This window comes from Mus musculus, chromosome 9 (genome assembly GCF_000001635.26).
Source record: "Mus musculus strain C57BL/6J chromosome 9, GRCm38.p6 C57BL/6J".
In the NCBI taxonomy this organism is placed as follows: Eukaryota; Metazoa; Chordata; class Mammalia; order Rodentia; family Muridae; genus Mus; species Mus musculus.
In genome coordinates, this window is record NC_000075.6 from 74,407,104 (window position 1) to 74,427,103 (window position 20,000).

The following is a 20,000-nucleotide window of genomic DNA, read 5'->3' on the forward strand; positions in this document are numbered from 1 at the left end:
CCTTCCTCCCCCTTTCTCTTCTTTCTCCCTTTCTCTCTTTCACCTCTCTCTCTTCTCTTTTTTCTCTTCCTTTTTTCTCCTTTCTCCCCCTTCTTTTTTTTCTTTCCTTTCTCCTCCCCCCCTCCCCCCTTCCTCTCTTCTCTTCTCTTCCTTCCCCCCCCTCTCCTCCCCCTCCCCCTCCTCCCCTTTCCTCTCCTCCCCCTCCTCCTTTCCCCCCTCTCCTTTTTTTCTTTTTCTTTCTCTCCCTCCCCCCCCTCCCCTCTCCTCTCCCTCTGCTCCTCCCCTCTCTCTGTATTTACACATTTGTATGTGTACATATAGAGGCCAGGACTGGGGAGATAGCTTGGTCACTAAGCACAAGAGTCCTGGTACCCATTTAGAATAATAAATGTCTTCATAAATTGTGTTTTCTACATAAGAAAACTCTTCTCCCCAATGTACTTGTTTATCCCTTAATTTACATCAGTATGACCCTATGAATATTTAATAATGTGAATTTTCATCCAATACTGCTTCGTTCAATTTTTTTTTTCTTTTTGATGCAGACACTGTTCCAGCCACTGGATCTTCTTTCAGTTGGCTCCTGCATCTCTCCAGCCCGCTCCCATTATGCCAACTGCATTCCTTTGTGGTCACTGTCTTATTTTCTGGCAAGTCTCTTGCCATTCCTCCATCTTCTGGGAATAAGCATGGTCAGTTCTTTTCTAAAACTTATTTTGAAGAAGCAACTCTGTCCCTGCATGATTGATCTACTAAAACATAATTTAAGTACAATACCAATTTAATATTTGCCTATGCATGGGAAATGCTGGGGTGATACTTATCACTGCCAAACAGAGCTGAATAAAAATAGCCAACGTAGCCTGGGAACACTGAGGGTCTCAGCACTTCAGCTCACTGCAGCTGGATAAGCCATGTTCACCCACACCAGGGGCTAGAACTTCCAGACTGATCTCATATAACCCTCCTCTACCACATAACAATCAGACCTAGGCTCCAACTCTCTCCTCCATGCTTATGAAAGCTCTTTTTCGAGGTCAAGAGTATATTTATTATAGCACTTATGCTTTCTGGTACTTCTAACATGCCAGACTGTGTTGCTGTTTTTTATTAGGGTTCACTTTAGTTGTTAGGGTTCCTTTGGGACTTTTGAATTCTAGAGGCTGGGAGTATCTAGAACACCAGATCCTGGTCATGGGACAGATGAGTCATACTTCACTAACCATCACCTAGGCAAGGTAAGTTTCCCTCAACACAAAATGGCTAGGGGCACACACAAACAAGTGTACATGTACAATATGGGTGCATGTGCAGGTATGTGTGCATGCATACAGACACCTGAGTTAATTGCAGGTCTTGCTCAATTACTTTCTACTTTATTTATTGAAGCTGAATCTCTCACTGAAGTCTGCTTGCTCTATCCTTTCAATTTATCCAAGAAACCCTCCATCTCGGCTTTCTACTTACTGGAAGTAGAGGCCATCACCATGCTTGCCTGGTTTTTATAATTGCTTCTGTTGATCCAAACGAGGGCCCAATGCTTGTTGTGCAAACACTTTATTCACTGAGCCACTTCACAAGCTCCATTGTGATATTTCATTATATTCATGCTCATTATGTGCTGGTCTAGTCAGGTGACCATGTTTCCATTCCCATATAATTGTGTTGTGGTTGGAATCACTCAGCTCCACTATCCTAACTAGTCACTAAGTTAACAGTTTATCATGAACTGTCATCCCCACAGTCCCATTCCACTGTTGTGTAATACAATAGAATTATTTTTTTCTGTGTTTGGTATATGATAGTAAACCTCATATATGGCCCTCCTCATGTTCTAGAAATGGTGACATAGTTCAAGTAGCTTTTAAAAGCAGGAAAGAACTTGTATTGCATGCTCAACAAAAAGAACTCTTAAGTGTGTGAGAAGACAAAAATGCTTCTTTAATTCATTACTTTGAATTATTACATCATGTGCCATCATCTGAACAATTAAGCCACACAAAATTTTAATGCACATTTATCTTCCAAAGAAGGAAGGGTCATCATCACCATCTCCACGACATAGAAAGTGAAACAAATCCCAACTCAAAGGAGTGAGGATGGAACATAAGTGCTCAGTGCTAGGAAGTCCACTTCAGTGCCCAGGATATAGTTGGCCACAGTGGGGAACAGTAGATGGCACTGGACTTTCTACTGTCACATGCTTTGGGGCATTCTTCTTTCTGATTTGGGACTATATTTAAAACTTAATGACACTACAACTTTATGAGCTGTAAAATCAGAACCGTTTCTGAGTTTCTTTCATGAATGGAGACAAGTTAGTCACATTAAATAAATGATAAATATAATAGTAGGGAAATAAACCAGAAAAAAGCATGTGCATGCTAATGCATGTGCACATGTGTGCATGTGCAGAGGTCAGAACACAACCTTGATTGCTCCTCGGGTTCCATATTCCTTACTATTTTTGAGACAGAGTCTCTTTACTGTCCTTGAAGTCACTAACTAGGCTAGGCTGGTTGGCCAGAGATCCCCAAGATAAGCCTGTCTCTGCATCCTCCGGGCTGAGATTGCAAGGATGCACTACTACAACCTACATTGAAAAAGTGTGTGTGTGTGTGTGTGTGTGTGTGTGTGTGTGTGTGTGTATCTGTGTGTGTGTCTCTGTGTGTCTGTGTGCATCTGTGTGTGTGTGTGTGTGTGTTGTGTGTCAGAGGGTGGGGCAGGCTGAGAATTCAACTCAGGTCTTCATCTTTGCTTGGCAAGTATGGCTGAGCTCTTGCTCCGTCTAGACTGAGGATATATTTGTATGGCACCAGCAACTGTACTTAACCCCTTGTGACAAGAACTTGTGAGAAACCCAGTCACATAAATGTATATTTGCCAAATAGGTATAAAAAAAAAAGAAAAAAAAAGAAAGAAAGAAAGAACTCAATATTTAAACAAAATGAAATGAAGGGTTTTTCCAAGTGTAACCTTTGTTTGCACTGGGACCATGATTCAGTGTTTACTGTATACAGAGCCTCTTTGGATTTTAGGGTCAGGAAGATCGAAGCATAGAACACTGCCTCTTTTTTTTTTTTTCCATTTTTTATTAGGTATTTAACTCATTTACATTTCCAATGCTATACTAAAAGTCCCCCATATTCACCCACCCCCACTCCCCTGCCCACCCACTCCCCCTTTTTGGCCCTGGTGTTCCCCTGTACTGGGGCATATAAAGTTTGCAAGTCCAATGGGCCTCTCTTTCCAGTGATGGCCAACTAGGCCATCTTTTGATATATATGCAGCTAGAGTCAAGAGCTCCGGGGTACTGGTTAGTTCATAATGTTGTTCCACCTATAGGGTTGCAGATCCCTTTAGCTCCTTGGCTACTTTCTCTAGCTCCTCCATTGGGAGCCCTATGATCCATCCATTAGCTGACTGTGAGCATCCACTTCTGTGTTTGCTAGGCCCCGGCATAGTCTCACAAGAGACAGCTACATCTAGGTCCTTTCAATAAAATCTTGCTAGTGTATGCAATGGTGTCAGCGTTTGGATGCTGATTATGGGGTGGATCCCTGGATATGGCAGTCTCTACATGGTCCATCCTTTCATCTCAGCTCCAAACTTTGTCTCTGTAACTCCTTCCATGGGTGTTTTGTTCCCAAATCTAAGGAGGGGCATAGTGTCCACACTTCAGTCTTCATTCTTCTTGAGTTTCATGTGTTTAGCAAATTATATCTTATATCTTGGGTATCCTAGGTTTGGGGCTAATATCCACTTATCAGTGAATACATATTGTGTGAGTTTCTTTGTGAATGTGTTACCTCACTCAGGATGATGCCCTCCAGGTCCATCCATTTGGCTAGGAATTTCATAAATTCATTCTTTTTAATAGCTGAGTAGTACTCCATTGTGTAGATGTACCACATTTTCTGTATCCATTCCTCTGTTGAGGGGCATCTAGGTTCTTTCCATCTTCTGGCTATTATAAATAAGGCTGCTATGAACATAGTGGAGCATGTGTCCTTCTTACCTGTTGGGGCATCTTCTGGATATATGCCCAGGAGAGGTATTGCTGGATCCTCCGGTAGTACTATGTCCAGTTTTCTGAGGAACCGCCAGACTGATTTCCAGAGTGGTTGTACAAGCCTGCACTCCCACCAACAATGGAGGAGTGTTCCTCTTTCTCCACATCCACGCCAGCATCTGCTGTCACCTGAATTTTTGATCTTAGCCATTCTGACTGGTGTGAGGTGGAATCTCAGGGTTGTTTTGATTTGCATTTCCCTGATGATTAAATATGTTGAACATTTTTTCAAGTGCTTCTCTGCCATTCGGTATTCCTCAGGTGAGAATTCTTTGTTCAGTTCTGAGCCCCATTTTTTAATGGGGTTATTTGATTTTCTGAAGTCCACCTTCTTGAGTTCTTTATATATGTTGGATATTAGTCCCCTATCTGATTTAGGATAGGTAAAGATCCTTTCCCAATCTGTTGATGGTCTTTTTGTCTTATTGACGGTGTCTTTTGCCTTGCAGAAACTTTGGAGTTTCATTAGGTCCCATTTGTCAATTCTCGATCTTACAGCACAAGCCATTGCTGTTCTGTTCAGGAATTTTTCCCCTGTGCCCATATCTTCAAGGCTTTTCCCCACTTTCTCCTCTATAAGTTTCAGTGTCTCTGGTTTTATGTGAAGTTCCTTGATCCACTTAGATTTGACCTTAGTACAAGGAGATAAGTATGGATCGATTCGCATTCTTCTACACGATAACAACCAGTTGTGCCAGCACCAGTTGTTGAAAATGCTGTCTTTCTTCCACTGGATGGTTTTAGCTCCCTTGTCGAAGATCAAGTGACCATAGCTGTGTGGGTTCATTTCTGGGTCTTCAATTCTATTCCATTGGTCTACTTGTCTGTCTCTATACCAGTACCATGCAGTTTTTATCACAATTGCTCTGTAGTAAAGCTTTAGGTCTGGCATGGTGATTCCGCCAGAAGTTCTTTTATCCTTGAGAAGACTTTTTGCTATCCTAGGTTTTTTGTTATTCCAGACAAATTTGCAAATTGCTCCTTCCAATTCGTTGAAGAATTGAGTTGGAATTTTGATGGGGATTGCATTGAATCTGTAGATTGCTTTTGGCAAGATAGCCATTTTTACAATGTTGATCCTGCCAATCCATGAGCATGGGAGATCTTTCCATCTTCTGAGATCTTCCTTAATTTCTTTCTTCAGAGATTTGAAGTTTTTATCATACAGATCTTTCACTTCCTTAGTTAGAGTCACGCCAAGATATTTTATATTATTTGTGACTATTGAGAAGGGTGTTGTTTCCATAATTTCTTTCTCAGCCTGTTTATTCTTTGTATAGAGAAAGGCCATTGACTTGTTTGAGTTTATTTTATATCCAGCTACTTCACCGAAGCTGTTTATCAGGTTTAGGAGTTCTCTGGTAGAATTTTTAGGGTCACTTATATATACTATCATATCATCTGCAAAAAGTGATATTTTGACTTCCTCTTTTCCAATTTGTATCCCCTTGATCTCCTTTTGTTGCCGAATTGCTCTGGCTAATACTTCAAGTACTATGTTGAAAAGGTAGGGAGAAAGTGGGCAGCCTTGTCTAGTCCCTGATTTTAGTGGGATTGCTTCCAGTTTCTCTCCATTTACTTTGATGTTGGCTACTGGTTTGCTGTAGATTGCTTTTATCATGTTTAGGTATGGGCCTTGAATTCCTGATCTTTCCAAAACTTTTATCATGAATGGGTGTTGGATCTTGTCAAATGCTTTTTCTGCATCTAACGAGATGATCATGTGGTTTTTGTCTTTGAGTTTGTTTATATAATGGATTACATTGATGGATTTTCGTATATTAAACCATCCCTGCATCCCTGGAATAAAACCTACTTGGTCAGGATGGATGATTGCTTTAATGTGTTCTTGGATTCGGTTAGCGAGAATTTTATTGAGGATTTTTGCATCGATATTCATAAGAGAAATTGGTCTGAAGTTCTCTATCTTTGTTGGATCTTTCTGTGGTTTAGGTATCAGAGTAATAGTGGCTTCATAAAATGAGTTGGGTAGAGTACCTTCTACTTCTATTTTGTGAAATAGTTTGTGCAGAATTGGAATTAGATCTTCTTTGAAGGTCTGATAGAACTCTGCACTAAACCCATCTGGTCCTGGGCTTTTTTTGGTTGGGAGACTATTAATAACTGCTTCTATTTCTTTAGGTGATATGGGACTGTTTAGATGGTCAACTTGATCCTGATTCAACTTTGGTACCTGGTATCTGTCCAGAAATTTGTCCATTTCATCCAGGTTTTCCAGTTTTGTTGAGTATAGCCTTTTGTAGAAGGATCTGATGGTGTTTTGGATTTCTTCAGGATCTGTTGTTATGTCTCCCTTTTCAGTTCTGATTTTGTTAATTAGGATTTTGTCTCTGTGCCCTTTAGTGAGTCTAGCTCAGGGTTTATCTATCTTGTTGATTTTCTCAAAGAACCAACTCCTCGTTTGGTTAATTCTTTGAATAGTTCTTCTTGTTTCCACTTGGTTGATTTCACCCCTGAGTTTGATTATTTCCTGCCGTCTACTCCTCTTGGGTGAATTTGCTTCCTTTTTTTCTAGGGCTTTTAGATGTGTTGTCAAGCTGCTAGTATGTGCTGTCTCCCGTTTCTTCTTGGAGGCACTCAGAGCTATGAGTTTCCCTCTTAGAAATGCTATCATTGTGTCCCATAGGTTTGGGTACGTTGTGGCTTCATTTTCATTAAACTCTAAAAAGTCTTTAATTTCTTTCTTTATTCCTTCCTTGACCAAGGTATCATTGAGAAGAGTGTTATTCAGTTTCCACGTGAATGTTGGCTTTCCATTATTTATGTTGTTATTGAAGATCAGTCTTAGGCCATGGTGGTCTGATAGGATACATGGGACAATTTCAATATTTTTGTATCTATTGAGGCCTGTTTTGTGACCAATTATATGGTCAATTTTGGAGAAGGTCCCGTGAGGTGCTGAGAAGAAGGTATATCCTTTTGTTTTAGGGTAAAATGTTCTGTAGATATCTGTCAGGTCCATTTGTTTCATAACTTCTGTTAGTTTCACTGTGTCCCTGTTTAGTTTCTGTTTCCACGATCTGTCCTTTGAAGAAAGTGGTGTGTTGAAGTCTCCCACTATTATTGTGTGAGGTGCAATGTATGCTTTGAGCTTTACTAAAGTGTCTCTAATGAATGTGGCTGCCCTTGCATTTGGTGCGTAGATATTCAGAATTGAGAGTTCCTCTTGGAGGATTTTACCTTTGATGAGTATGAAGTGTCCCTCCTTGTCTTTTTTGATAACTTTGGGTTGGAAGTCGATTTTATCCGATATTAAAATGGCTACTCCAGCTTGTTTCTTCAGTCCATTTGCTTGGAAAATTGTTTTCCAGCCTTTCACTCTGAGGTAGTGTCTGTCTTTTTCCCTGAGATGGGTTTCCTGTAAGCAGCAGAATGTTGGGTCCTGTTTGTGTAGCCAGTCTGTTAGTCTATGTCTTTTTATTGGGGAATTGAGTCCATTGATATTAAGAGATATTAAGGAAAAGTAATTGTTGCTCCCTTTTATTTTTGTTGTTAGAGTTGGCATTCTGTTCTTGTGGCTGTCTTCTTTTTGGTTTGTTGAATGATTACTTTCTTGGTTGTTCTAGGGCGTGATTTCCGTCCTCGTATTGCTTCTTTTCTGTTATTATCCTTTGAAGGGCTGGATTCGTGGAAAGATATTGTGTGAATTTGGTTTTGTCGTGGAATACTTTGGTTTCTCCATCTATGGTAATTGAGAGTTTGGCCGGGTATAGTAGCCTGGGCTGGCATTTGTGTTCTCTTAGTGTCTGTATAACATCTGTCCAGGCTCTTCTGGCTTTCATAGTCTCTGGTGAAAAGTCTGGTGTAATTCTGATAGACCTTCCTTTATATGTTACTTGACCTTTCTCCCTTACTGCTTTTAATATTCTATCTTTATTTAGTGCATTTGTTGTTCTGATTATTATGTGTCGGGAGGAATTTCTTTTCTGGTCCAGTCTATTTGGAGTTCTGTAGGCTTCTTGTATGATCATGGGCATCTCTTTTTTTATGTTTGGGAAGTTTTCTTCTATTATTTTGTTGAAGATATTAGCTGGCCCTTTAAGTTGAAAATCTTCATTCTCATCAATTCCTATTATCCGTAGGTTTGGTCTTCTCATTGTGTCCTGGATTACCTGGATGTTTTGAGTTAGGATCCTTTTGCATTTTGTATTTTCTTTGACTGTTGTGTCGATGTTCTCTATGGAATCTTCTGCACCTGAGATTCTCTCTTCCATTTCTTGTATTCTGTTGCTGATGCTCGCATCTATGGTTCCAGATCTCTTTCCTAGGGTTTCTATCTCCAGCGTTGCCTCGCTTTGGGTTTTCTTTATTGTGTCTACTTCCCCTTTTAGTTCTAGTATGGTTTTGTTCATTTCCATCACCTGTTTGGATGTGTTTTCCTGTTTTTCTTTAATGATTTCTACCTGTTTGGCTGTGTTTTCCTGCTTTTCTTTAAGGGCCTGTAACTCTTTAGCAGTGCTCTCCTGTAATTCTTTAAGTGACTTATGAAAGTCCTTCTTGATGTCCTCTATCATCATCATGAGAAATGTTTTTAAATCTGGGTCTAGATTTTCGGTTGTGTTGGGGTGCCCAGGACTAGGTGGGGTGGGAGTGCTGCGTTCTGATGATGGTGAGTGGTCTTGATTTCTGTTAGTAGGATTCTTACGTTTGCCTTTCGCCATCTGGTAATCTCTGAAGCTAGCTGTTTTAGTTGTCACTGTTAAGAGCTTGTTCTTCAGGTGACTCTGTTAGCCTCAATGAGCAGACCTTGAGGGTAGCACTCTCCTTAGTTTCAGTGGGCAGAGTACTCTCTGCAGGCAAGCTCTCTTCTTGCAAGGCAGGTACCCAGATATCTGGTGTTCGAACCAGACTCCTGGCAGAAGTTGTGTTCCACTCACCAGAGGTCTTAGGGTCCCGTGGGGAGTCCCGTGTGGGCCCTTGCGGGTATTGGGCAAGACTCTGCTGGCAAGGAAGCCCGGGGCTCGAGTCGAGCGGAAGGGACTTGTGCCCCAGATCAGGCCCGGGTAGCCTGCTTCCCTATGTACCGCAGTCTCAAGTTCCGCGCGATTGGATTGGGGCAGGCGCTGTGTTCCACTCACCAGAGGTCTTAGGGTCCCGTGGGGAGTCCCGTGTGGGCCCTTGCGGGTGTTGGGCAAGACTCTGCTGGCAAGGTAGCCCGGGGCTCGAGTCTCGAGTCGAGCGGAAGGGCACACTGCCTCTTTTTATAGATGAGTTTCTTCCTGTATCAGCAAATCTTTCCTGCCACTTTGATCCTAGACTTTCTTTCTTTCTCCAAGACTTGTTATAAGAAGCCCCTCTGCTCCCAGAACTTGGACTGTCAAAGCATCTGGAACCTTTGCTAATTGAACCTTGTATGCTGTGGTCTTATGATTGATTATTGGTGTTCTTATCAGAGTTCTTCAACAGGCAGAGTCTGTATTTTGCTTAGCGATACAACTTAGCATGGTCTCTGAACTAGAGTAAATACTTAAGATTTATTTACACCAACTTGCTTAACTATTTCATGGTCAAGTACATTATAATTAGCTATAGCCACTAGTTTACCTCCCAAGGTCCCTTTCACTGAAACTATATATAATATAGCCCAAGGGGCAAGAAGTGAAGGCACAGGGGTAGAAACATTCTAGAAGGGTTCATTGGAACCCTCAGTTGGCATGTTGATGGACAGTTGATCTTCACACTTCATAGTGTTGAGACTCACATAGATGGGTGTCCTTCCTTAAATACTTCTGTGTTTCCACCATGGAGTTGGTATAGGAACATCTCTTCATGCCTCTGAGTGGCCTTAATTGATGTGGGTCACCGAGCCATTGATGTGGTGGGGCAATCACTATCAATTGGAAGGCCTCTGAGCTAAGAGGATCAGCCAGCCCACAGTCTGCTCTGCCAGCTCCAGAAAGCGAGAGCCCGGACAATTGATCTCTGCAGCTTTCAATGATCAAACTGCAATGGATTTGAGATGTGTGCTGTTTCAAAGGCTCCCGAATGCTGATGTCGGGCCCTGCTAAAAGGGGCATAATGAGCAGAGCACCATTAAAGTTAGAGTCAATTAGCAGAGTCAGGAGACCGACACTGTGTGTTTCTAAGTAGAATTTCCAGCCTTTGTATCTATAATAAAACCTTAGTGTTTTTCCTGTAGGATGACTATTCCCCAGGGAGCTGCTTGTGTGGCCAGGAGGAGAAGTGTAATAGGTGACAGTACCAGAAAGTTCCTGTCCCCAGAGCATTAGTAATGCCATCCCTAAACTTTACCAGTAAGCCATCTAAGCTAAGCTTTCCCAAAGTGCACTTGAAGAGTTTCATATCCATAGGAAGGAGTGTGTTATCTAGGGGATAAAAGGTTCACTGTCCGGGGGCTCCCATGTTAGTGAGGGGGATACTGATTTTTGGTTTTCAGGAATGATCTGTTTTGGACACTATGCCTCATGTCCCCAGCAGGAATTTCTAGGGGATAGACACCCAAGCATCTCACCTTGATTATGCCATAAAATACCCCCCCCCAACACACACAATGAATTCTGAGAAAAAAAAAGATCAACTTTGGGGAAATGCACCTTGGAGCAATGGTCTAGGGATAACTTCACATTGAGCCTCATATTTTTACTGTGAATAAGTTTGCTGCAGAGTTGCCCTCTGAGGTTTTGAAAGCATAGAGGACATTAAGTTAACAAAATAAGGCAGGCAGAGAAAGGCAATCTCTGCCTGTTTTCTCTCATATGCAGAATCTAGAGTTCCAAAAAATTAATAACCCTTTGGTGCAGAGAAGTGTCTAGTTGTAGAGTGATACCTGGAGGAGCAGAATGGACACAGATGAGGGCAACTCCTGTGAACTCTCCTCTTCAAAGCCAAGAAGTGTGGCAGGAGCAGGAAGCAGGATGCTGCTGCTTTCTCGATGACTAGCTATCTCACAGGCTTATGGTCAGCTAGTTTTTTTGTTTGCTTGTTTGTTTTGTTTTTTTTAATGTAGTTCAGGATAGCCTGCCTAAGGAATGGCGCTGCCCACGGTAGAGGAGGGGCTCTTCTCTCAGCAATCAAGACAATCCTCCACAGACTTGCCCACAGGCTAGTCTTATTACCAACTCATCCACTGAGATTTCCCTCCCAGATAACTATAGCCGACTGGTATGAAACTATATGTTATACAAGTATGGGAACGTCAGCATGCAACTATTATTGGTAACAATGAATATGCACTCATGAAGAGAGCTAAAAGGAAATCCAGAGATCAACTTATATTTCTAAAACAAGCCCTTTTTAAAAAAATTAGAGTAGTATTAGACATATAAACAGGCTGTGGAGACACTATAAACATAAGCAGCCCCCAAGTCAGGATCTCTACTGCTATATTATTATGATATAATTTGTCACAAGTAAGAAGCTAGCATCAATGTGGTACTATCAAGCAAGCATCATCCACTATTAGAGCTCAGTAGTTTCCCAGAAAGCCCTTATCCTATGTCTCATGATGGTTATCCTACATTTCACTATCTATGAATGTCTGTCCATATTTTCCTGCCTGAAGCAGGTTCTTAGAAGTCATTTATATTATTTTGGGTTGGGGACCTTGGTCGTTTCGGGAAAGAAATGGTTCTATTTTTTTAATATAAATAAAAAACAAGCAAATATAACAAAAGCAGAAATCTCATATAATAAAAAGAGATGAAGGAAGTTTAAAAGGGCAGAAAATTGCAAAAAAATTAAAAGTCAGGAGACAAAGTGTATTGACTCTTCAGTTTTACCAGATCAGTCCTGCCCGTAAACTGATTTTGTTGAATATATATGGCAAAGATAGATGCAAATCATATTTTAAAAAATTGTAACATTCATATATCAAATCAGACCATTTCCCCCTAAAATGTTGCCAGGTATAGTTCAAAAGATAAATAAAAGGCAAATATCAAACAAACAGAAATTAATAAAATTTAGGGTTAAGAAAGGCAGGGCATACTAGAGATGGGATGAAGGAGAGTCTGAAGGTTGTTAAGTGCTAAAGATTTTTCCCATCACAACGGCAGACCTTTGACTCCAGCTGGTGACTTTTAAAGCACTGCAGTGTGTTCTTAGCGTCTGGTGATGTTGAAAGTGAAAAACAAGAAAATTCTTGTAAGACCTGGCCTTTTACTGCCTAGCCTTGGCCCAAGTACAGAAAGCAAGGTCTCCTTAGGGCTACATCTCTTTTCCTTGTCCAAGAAAGTCTGTTTTCTTCCTGTGCTGAACAGACTTTGGGAAGGCCCTCTGGAAGCTACACTGGAGATATGAATGTGCCTGCCATGTGTAGTATAATCACCCAAGTCCAGAGCCAGAATGACCACCATGCACAGAGAGACTATGATATAGGGATCAAAAGCAGGAGTTTCCTACCACACTGGATGGCCAAGGATTTGTGGGTCTTGTGCCAGAGATTCTTAGTTGATGTGACATTAAGGGACAAACAAAACTACCATAATGACATAGGCAATGCAGTGACCCAACCAAAATAGAAATGATGTGTTTTTCTTTCACAAGTGATAACCGTAAAGGTCAGGAAGCTGCCTAATGGATTGGCAGTTCTGCTGTTTTCAACACCAATACCAAGACATATGTCTAAGTTCTTTCCATCCTCAGCTAAAAGGAAGGGAATTAAATATCTAGGTGAGTACAGAGCAGATTGGAGCTACCCAAGTCCCGCCAGTCTGGCCATGTCCAAAGAATGAGAAAGAACAGATTAGAAAGATGGCTCTAGAGAGCTGAGGGGAAACACCTCAGAGCAGTTGAGGCATCCCCTGCCAGATGACTCCAGGCTGCATTAGATTGACAAAGCTGGCTAGGAAACCCTCCTCCCAAGAAGACAATTCTGAACAGATGCCATACATCTGCAGCTCAGTGTTCAGTGTGTACTTGACTCTGCCCCATGATATTTTCACTGAGAATATTATATGGAGCAAAGCCACTGCTTCCCCTGGTTTTCCTTATCTCATCCATGATGCCATTTTAACGACCTTTTCATTTTCATTTTCATTGTCTTTGCTGCCCCCATATCCTTTCTCTGCCAAGCCTCCGTGGGCTCTAAGCAGAAAGAACCACCAGATCAGAGCTAGGATTTCTGATTTTCCTTGGCTTTGCTGCACACAGCTGTGTTGAGTCTGAGCAGGGTATTTTATTGCTGAAATGAAGTGGTGGGAGTGGTATTTAATATGGAAACATATTTATCAGTGGGAAGCCCACTCATTCAGAATTCCCATGACTGGGGTCATAATTCCGTTGCTTGCCCAGCATGCAGGAAGTTCTGGGTCAGATCTCTAGCATTGCATAAACCAAGTATGGTGATCCCTATCCCAACCGAAGTTTCTCACCTGCAAGGTGAGGCCTCTTCGACTCAAAGGTCCACCTAGGATCACAGAGCCCATAATGTAAATCTCTCAGCTCTCACAATCTTTATTCATCCATCCTTCATCCTTCCTTGATGCTTCTCCGGGCCAAATAGAAGGGGTTACTATGGCTGCCTTTATTATCAGCTCCTGTCTGCTTTGCCTGGTGAGAAATATCAACTCTTTGCCAAGTCACTCTCCCATCATAAAAGAATCCAGAGCTGCAGACAGGAGAGTAGTGAGAATGGGGAAGCACTTGGGAAGGAACCGGCATGTCAACCCACATGGATTACCATGGATTGCTCCCTGTCTGCTCTGTTATTGAGGCCTGGGCATGTATGAATTATGTGGGTAATTAATTAAAATTTTTCATCTCTAAATGTGGCCAGGGAGGCACCAAAGCCCAGAATGATGTTCAAGGTCAATTTGAACAAACAAGGGGAACTTACGAAGACCACAGCCCACATGACCTGAGCTTGACAGACAAGATAGAGTCAGTTATAACCTGAGAACTATTTTAGAATTCCCTAGTTAACTCCAGAGATCCTGGGGCTTAATGTAGAAACACACATTTATCAATGGGAAGCCCATTCCTTGAGAATTCCCAGGACTGGAGACATAGTTCAGTTGCTTGCCTAGCATGCATGAAGCCCTGGATCAGATCTCTAGAACGTCATAGACCAAGTGTGGTGATCCCTGCCTGAAAACTCCAGCACTGATGAGGTAGAGGCAGGATAACCAAGAGCTCAGGCTCATACTTAGCTACAGAGTGAGGTTGAGTCAGTCTGGGCTACATAAAACCCCGAAAGAAAAGGAATTCTCCTTGGATCATATGTCTTCTAATATTAAGTTATTAAGTATATTTTAGAAGATTCCTTGAAGTTATGTGAAGGATTCTAAACAATTAAGAAAAGTGACATTTTAAGTATTTTAATAGTAATTATTATTTTTATCATTATTGAAAACTCAGATGCAGGGGAATAAAAGGAATATTGCAAAATTATTTTACTTTATGAATAGAAAAATAGACATGTTTCTACTGACCTAATTTTGGACATTAGTCAATTTTATTCTTTTTTTTGAATTATAATAGCATGTAAATGAAATGATTTTACTTAAATTTGACTTTTTTCCCTCTTAACACATTTAATGTGATAATTTAATTACCTATGCAGCTGTTAATGTCTATAGTAGATGTGCTAATTATGTAAAACCATTTCATAATGACCAGAATGAGGGTGATGACTTTATCTGAGGTCATTTGAATTCCTGTGAATGTTCCATTAGCGTTTTGTTCATGTACCAAATTTACTGCTGTCAAATTTAAAAAATCACAAGAAATTAGGAGGAAAGTGGGATGAACTGGGGGAAAAAATAATGTGTTCTACAATAGAAGTTTAATGGACTCTATTTCTAAGTGTGGACGTCAGGCAGCTTTTAATCTGTGTAATTTTATTTTATGTGTATGAGTGCTTGCTTACAAGTGTATATGTGCATCATGTGTCCACAAAAAAAACCTGAAGAGGGCATTAGACCCCCTTAGAACTGGAGTTACAGGTGATTGTAAAGCCCCATGTGGGTTCTAGGAACTGAACTTGGATCCTCTCCAAGAGCAGCAAATAATCATAGCCACTGAGCAGTCCCTCCATATCGTAATTCATGTATCTGAGATGTCCTGCTGACCGGATTCTGATGAATTCCTATCACTGAAGTGAATCTGAACACATCTGTCTGTATGCTTCTGTGTGTTTTTATATAGGACTGAAAATAGTTTTGTTTGCTAACAGTATTTCTTCCTCCTCCTCAGGATCCAATAATGTTGATGGTTAAATAAGCAAGACACATCTCTGAGAATCAGGGACATTCTGAAGAGGTCATGGAAAAAAATGTAAGAGCTTAAGGACAGAAAGGAATGCTGAGAAAAGTTCTTTTCTGACATGGCATGGCAATTGAGACCATAAACTCACAGCTATAAAGAGGTAAGTTACATAAACAAGATGTGTACAAGACTAGGCCCATCATGGATGGGGGATATGGGGGCTTACAAGACCTCCACTCCCTAAGAAACCTCAGGCTGGTACTGGTTGCTAGGAAACTAGAATCATATTCAGTTGCATAGCTACTAGTAAGTTCCCCTTCCTCCAGTTAATAATCCCCATCCTTGAACATGCAAGCAACTCTAAATAAATGCAGCAGGCCACAAGAAAAGAGGGGGGTGATGGAGACACAGACAGACAGACAGACAGACAGACAAAGGGGGATAGAAAAGGAAAAATGAAAGGAAGAAAGAAAAGAGAAAGAAGACAGAGAGAGAGAGGAAGCACAGAAGGAGAAAGAGAGAGAAGAAAAGAAGATGAGTAGGAAGGGAAGGAAAAAAGACATAAAAGTAGGAAAGAGACTACTGGGGAAGATGGGTCTACAGGATGGATAAAAGACAGTTGGGAGGAATATGATCAAAGAACATTATATATGTATGAAATTGTGAAAGAATGAATAAAATGTTTAGAAATAAATCAATAAAATTGTAGCCAAAACAAAAATGCAAGGCAAGTCAAAGTCCAACTTCATGCATGAATCTAGGTGAAGAGATAAGACCATGAATATCGAACAATATGAACATGGGAAAACCTTCCCCATGGTTGAATCTGACAATTCCTAACTGTAGAGATAGTGTACAAAGCACCAACTATTTGAATATCTCTTCATTTCACCTTCTCAACCAGTCTGCACTATGTGGTGAGGGCATGTTCTTATCATTTTAGAGTTCAGAATATTGAGGCTTAGAGGAGGCAAAGCAACCTGCCTTCCTGTGCTCTACCCCAGCCCACCTGTCACTAGCAAGCAAGAAGGCAAAACACAAAGACAGCACAGCCTATCAGAGTCTGTGTGACCCACTGTCAAACGGATGCCTCCAACCACTGGGTACAGACTCTATAGACTCTAGACTCTACTCTACAGTCCATATACTCTATATTCTACACTCTACACTCTACACTCTACACTCAATACTCTATACTCTACAGTTCATGTACTCTATATTCTATACATACTTGATACTCTACACTTTACAGTCTACACTCTATGCTCTACACTCTATATTCTACACTCTATACTCTACAGTCTATACACTATACTGTACACTCTAAACACTCTATACTTTATCCTCTGTGTACTCTATATTCTACACACTATACTCTACACTACTCTAAACAATATATTCTATGCTCCATGCAAGAACTTTCCAGCAGAGACTCTGCCCTCTACTCTGTTTATGGCTATAGTTCTGTGTGATACTTTTTATTCACATAACCATTTAAATGTACATTTAAAATCCCACAAAGCACCTGAAGTTGTGTGTCTTCTATCTGAGTGCAGATCACCAGGGGTAGTTGGAATGATTCCAGGGTCTATTATTCAAGAGTTGAGAGATGAAGGCTCTAAACACCAGCTTCATTCGTGTGTATATATATATATATATATAATTTCAACCGGAAAATCACTGGCAATCACATAACAACACTGCGACTGTGTTTAACATAGCAAAGATATCTGTGTGGATTTTTCTATAGGGAAAAAAGTGGGAGGGGGAGGAGAGAAGAAAAAAAATCCTGAATGCTTACTTACAGGTTGTGTCACAAACAGCAAATTTAAAACCAAAATAGCTTGCTTTTTTCTAAATAGTCTCCTAAGAAACAGTTCCGTCTAGACCATTATCTTGATAGTTCATAATTAGGTTCAATAATAAGGCTAGTTTTGCTAGCCAGGGTCAGATTGGCATGTCCGCAGCATCTAGGCACAGTGACCTTGCTTTGAGAGGGTATTGTTAGAAAATCCATTATTATCATCACCTACACTTCAGAGAAGTGGCTGTTTTGTGAATTGATGGTGTGATGTTGCCACTTTAGATAAAAGAGTCCATGAATTATTGACTTAATGAGTTAATGTTGTTTGATTTCAAACAAAGTCTTTGATGCAAGACCCAGAACTTGTAATCACGGCTCAGGAAGGGAGTGCAGGTAATAGGCTTCACGGCGCACTTAGGAACCACATCAAGTCTGGAAAAAAATAAAACAGGAACCTCATAGAGATGCCACTGTCTGTCATAGCATAACTAATACCTGGCTCTGTGTTTCTCAGGCCTTAAAATGGCTTTATCCCTGCTAATTTGCATAAAACATGGAACATTTTTTCACAGCCTCTCATACCTTCCCCCATCACTTTTACATGGGGTCTATAGTAGGGGTATTCCCATGTAGCCCTTCTGGCTGTGTGTATTATTGATGCTGAAGAAATACAAAAGAAGCTCACAGAGAAAGCATATCATGGGAAAATAAGCCAGGGTTCTTCTAATGAGCCATACAAGAAAATGGAAGTGGACTCTCCTAAATGGTGCACACCAAACTGTGGGGAAGAATAAAAAGCCCAAGCACAGAGCTGCATTCAGGCTTTCTAGAGCCTAGGTGATGGGGCCCATTGATTCCATGGGCTCCTCTTTAACACGCTTCCCTTCTACTGTCAACCTGCTGGCCACAAAGAACTTTGTCCTTAATATCCTGTCAAGTACAAATTAGGTGTTATCTTCCCATTTTACAGACATGAAAACCAAGACTTCCAAAAGAAGAAGGAATGAATTGTTTAGACATAGAATTAGTATGGTGGTTCACAGAAGTTCTGGCAGAAGTTTCGATCCCTGAAGTTGATTTCCAGAAATCCACTATTATGACTGGTCTGTGTGGTATGGAGACACAAACCAGGGCTTTATTTAGCCCAGGCAACTACTCTACCACCTGAACTCCACCCCAAGCCCTTCTGTTCTGATTTTCTATGTCAATCATAGACTCCCTCCTTGGCCCATCTCCATTGTTTTGACTCTGCCTTCTTCATAATCAGGTTTTCCAGCCTAGAAACAACCATACTTCCTGGTACCTCGGCTCATCCTCTCACCCCTTTCTGTCCCATCTTACATTTCTGTTTCATTCTTTCCTCCCTGGGGAACCTGGTCACTGATATGGGTCAATTAAACTGAAGTGTGAACGAATCCCACATCTGAATACTGGTTGTACTCAGTCCACATATCTGCATTTCTAGAAACTTCTTCTAAGACTCAATATTCTAAAACTAACTTGCTTCTGTCTCCTTACCCTTCTCCTTCCATGTTGTTACTAATGCACCAAGATTCTTAGTGTCCTGACTGAGAGGTTCAGCATTTCATATGCTTCTTGATGTTCCTCTTTCGATGGCTGATTGCTAATCTCCACGTTCCTCATTTTCACTGCCTCTGTCCTGACTCAGCCCCTTAGGTGATCTATCCTAGGCTACTGCCACAGTCCCCAAACTGGCATTTCTGTCTTTCCCAACACTGTCATATTCTTCAAATTGTTCTAGAACCATCTCCCTGAAATAGCTCTTGGACTATGTGACTCTGGTTTCTCACAGCTCTGATATCTGCCCATTGTGTCACCCACAGGACAGTGGTCAGAGGAGTCATCCAACGCCTTCAGGATTTGGGTCCCATGTGTATCTCCTTCACAGTTCTGTTGTCCTGCCTTCCCAGCCCAGATCCTCCCTTGTATTTTTTTTCTCCCTCACTTTGATGAGTGCTTCATGTACTTCTACCAACTCATCAAAAACTAAAGTTTTCAAATATGTTCCCACCTAAATCTTTCCCAGTTCTCGATTAGAACTTAGCTTCTGCTTCTATATATTGGTAACAGCTAGCAATCACTGATAGCGGTCTTAGAGATAATTCATTTTGTAACAGTCTTACGTGGTGGGATAAGTAGTTTATGAATCTGCCATTTATCATTACTATTTTGAGACTCGGTCTTGCTATGCAGCCCTGGCTGGACTAGAACATGACATGTAGACCAGGTTGATCTTGAACTTATAGATATCTCCCTGCCTCAGCCTCCTGACTTCTGGGACTCACTATGTGCCACCACCATAACTTTTTTTAAATCATGATTTTTATAGAATGGATTTTATTAAAAACCACTTTACAGGTGGAAAAGTTGAGACTCACATAGATTTAGCAACCTGGTCAGGGTCTTGTGAGTGGTGGGAATGGTTACTCTTCAGAGGGTATTCCCAGTACTTTTAGCTTGACCTGAGGCTACTTTTATCAAACAATTATTCTACTCTGTCCTCCTCGTGGAGTCTTTGGGTGCAAGGTGATGAAGGGCATTTGACTTGGGATCATCCTATTCTGAGCTCTCTGCTCAGCTCTTCTCCTTCCAGACCTCTCTGACATTTTGTTACTGTTGCCTTTTTAAAACGTTCATTATTGTGCATAATGCATTCGTGGCAGGCAGCGGCTTCCTGTCAGTTATTTCTCCCCCATTTCTCTACTCAGCATTTCCTCAGTATTAACCTCAGCCATCTTCAGTTCTTGTCCTGTATTTACACATCCCCTTTGCTGGAGAAGTCTGTGCAATGTAATCCCACGTGCAGTGGGGGCTGGGGGCAGAGTGCTTAGCAAGAAGGTAAGTCTGCAATGTGTTCTTCTCCCAGCTGTCATATCACCCCTGATCTGATCAAAAGCAAAGTCTCACACATCCTCA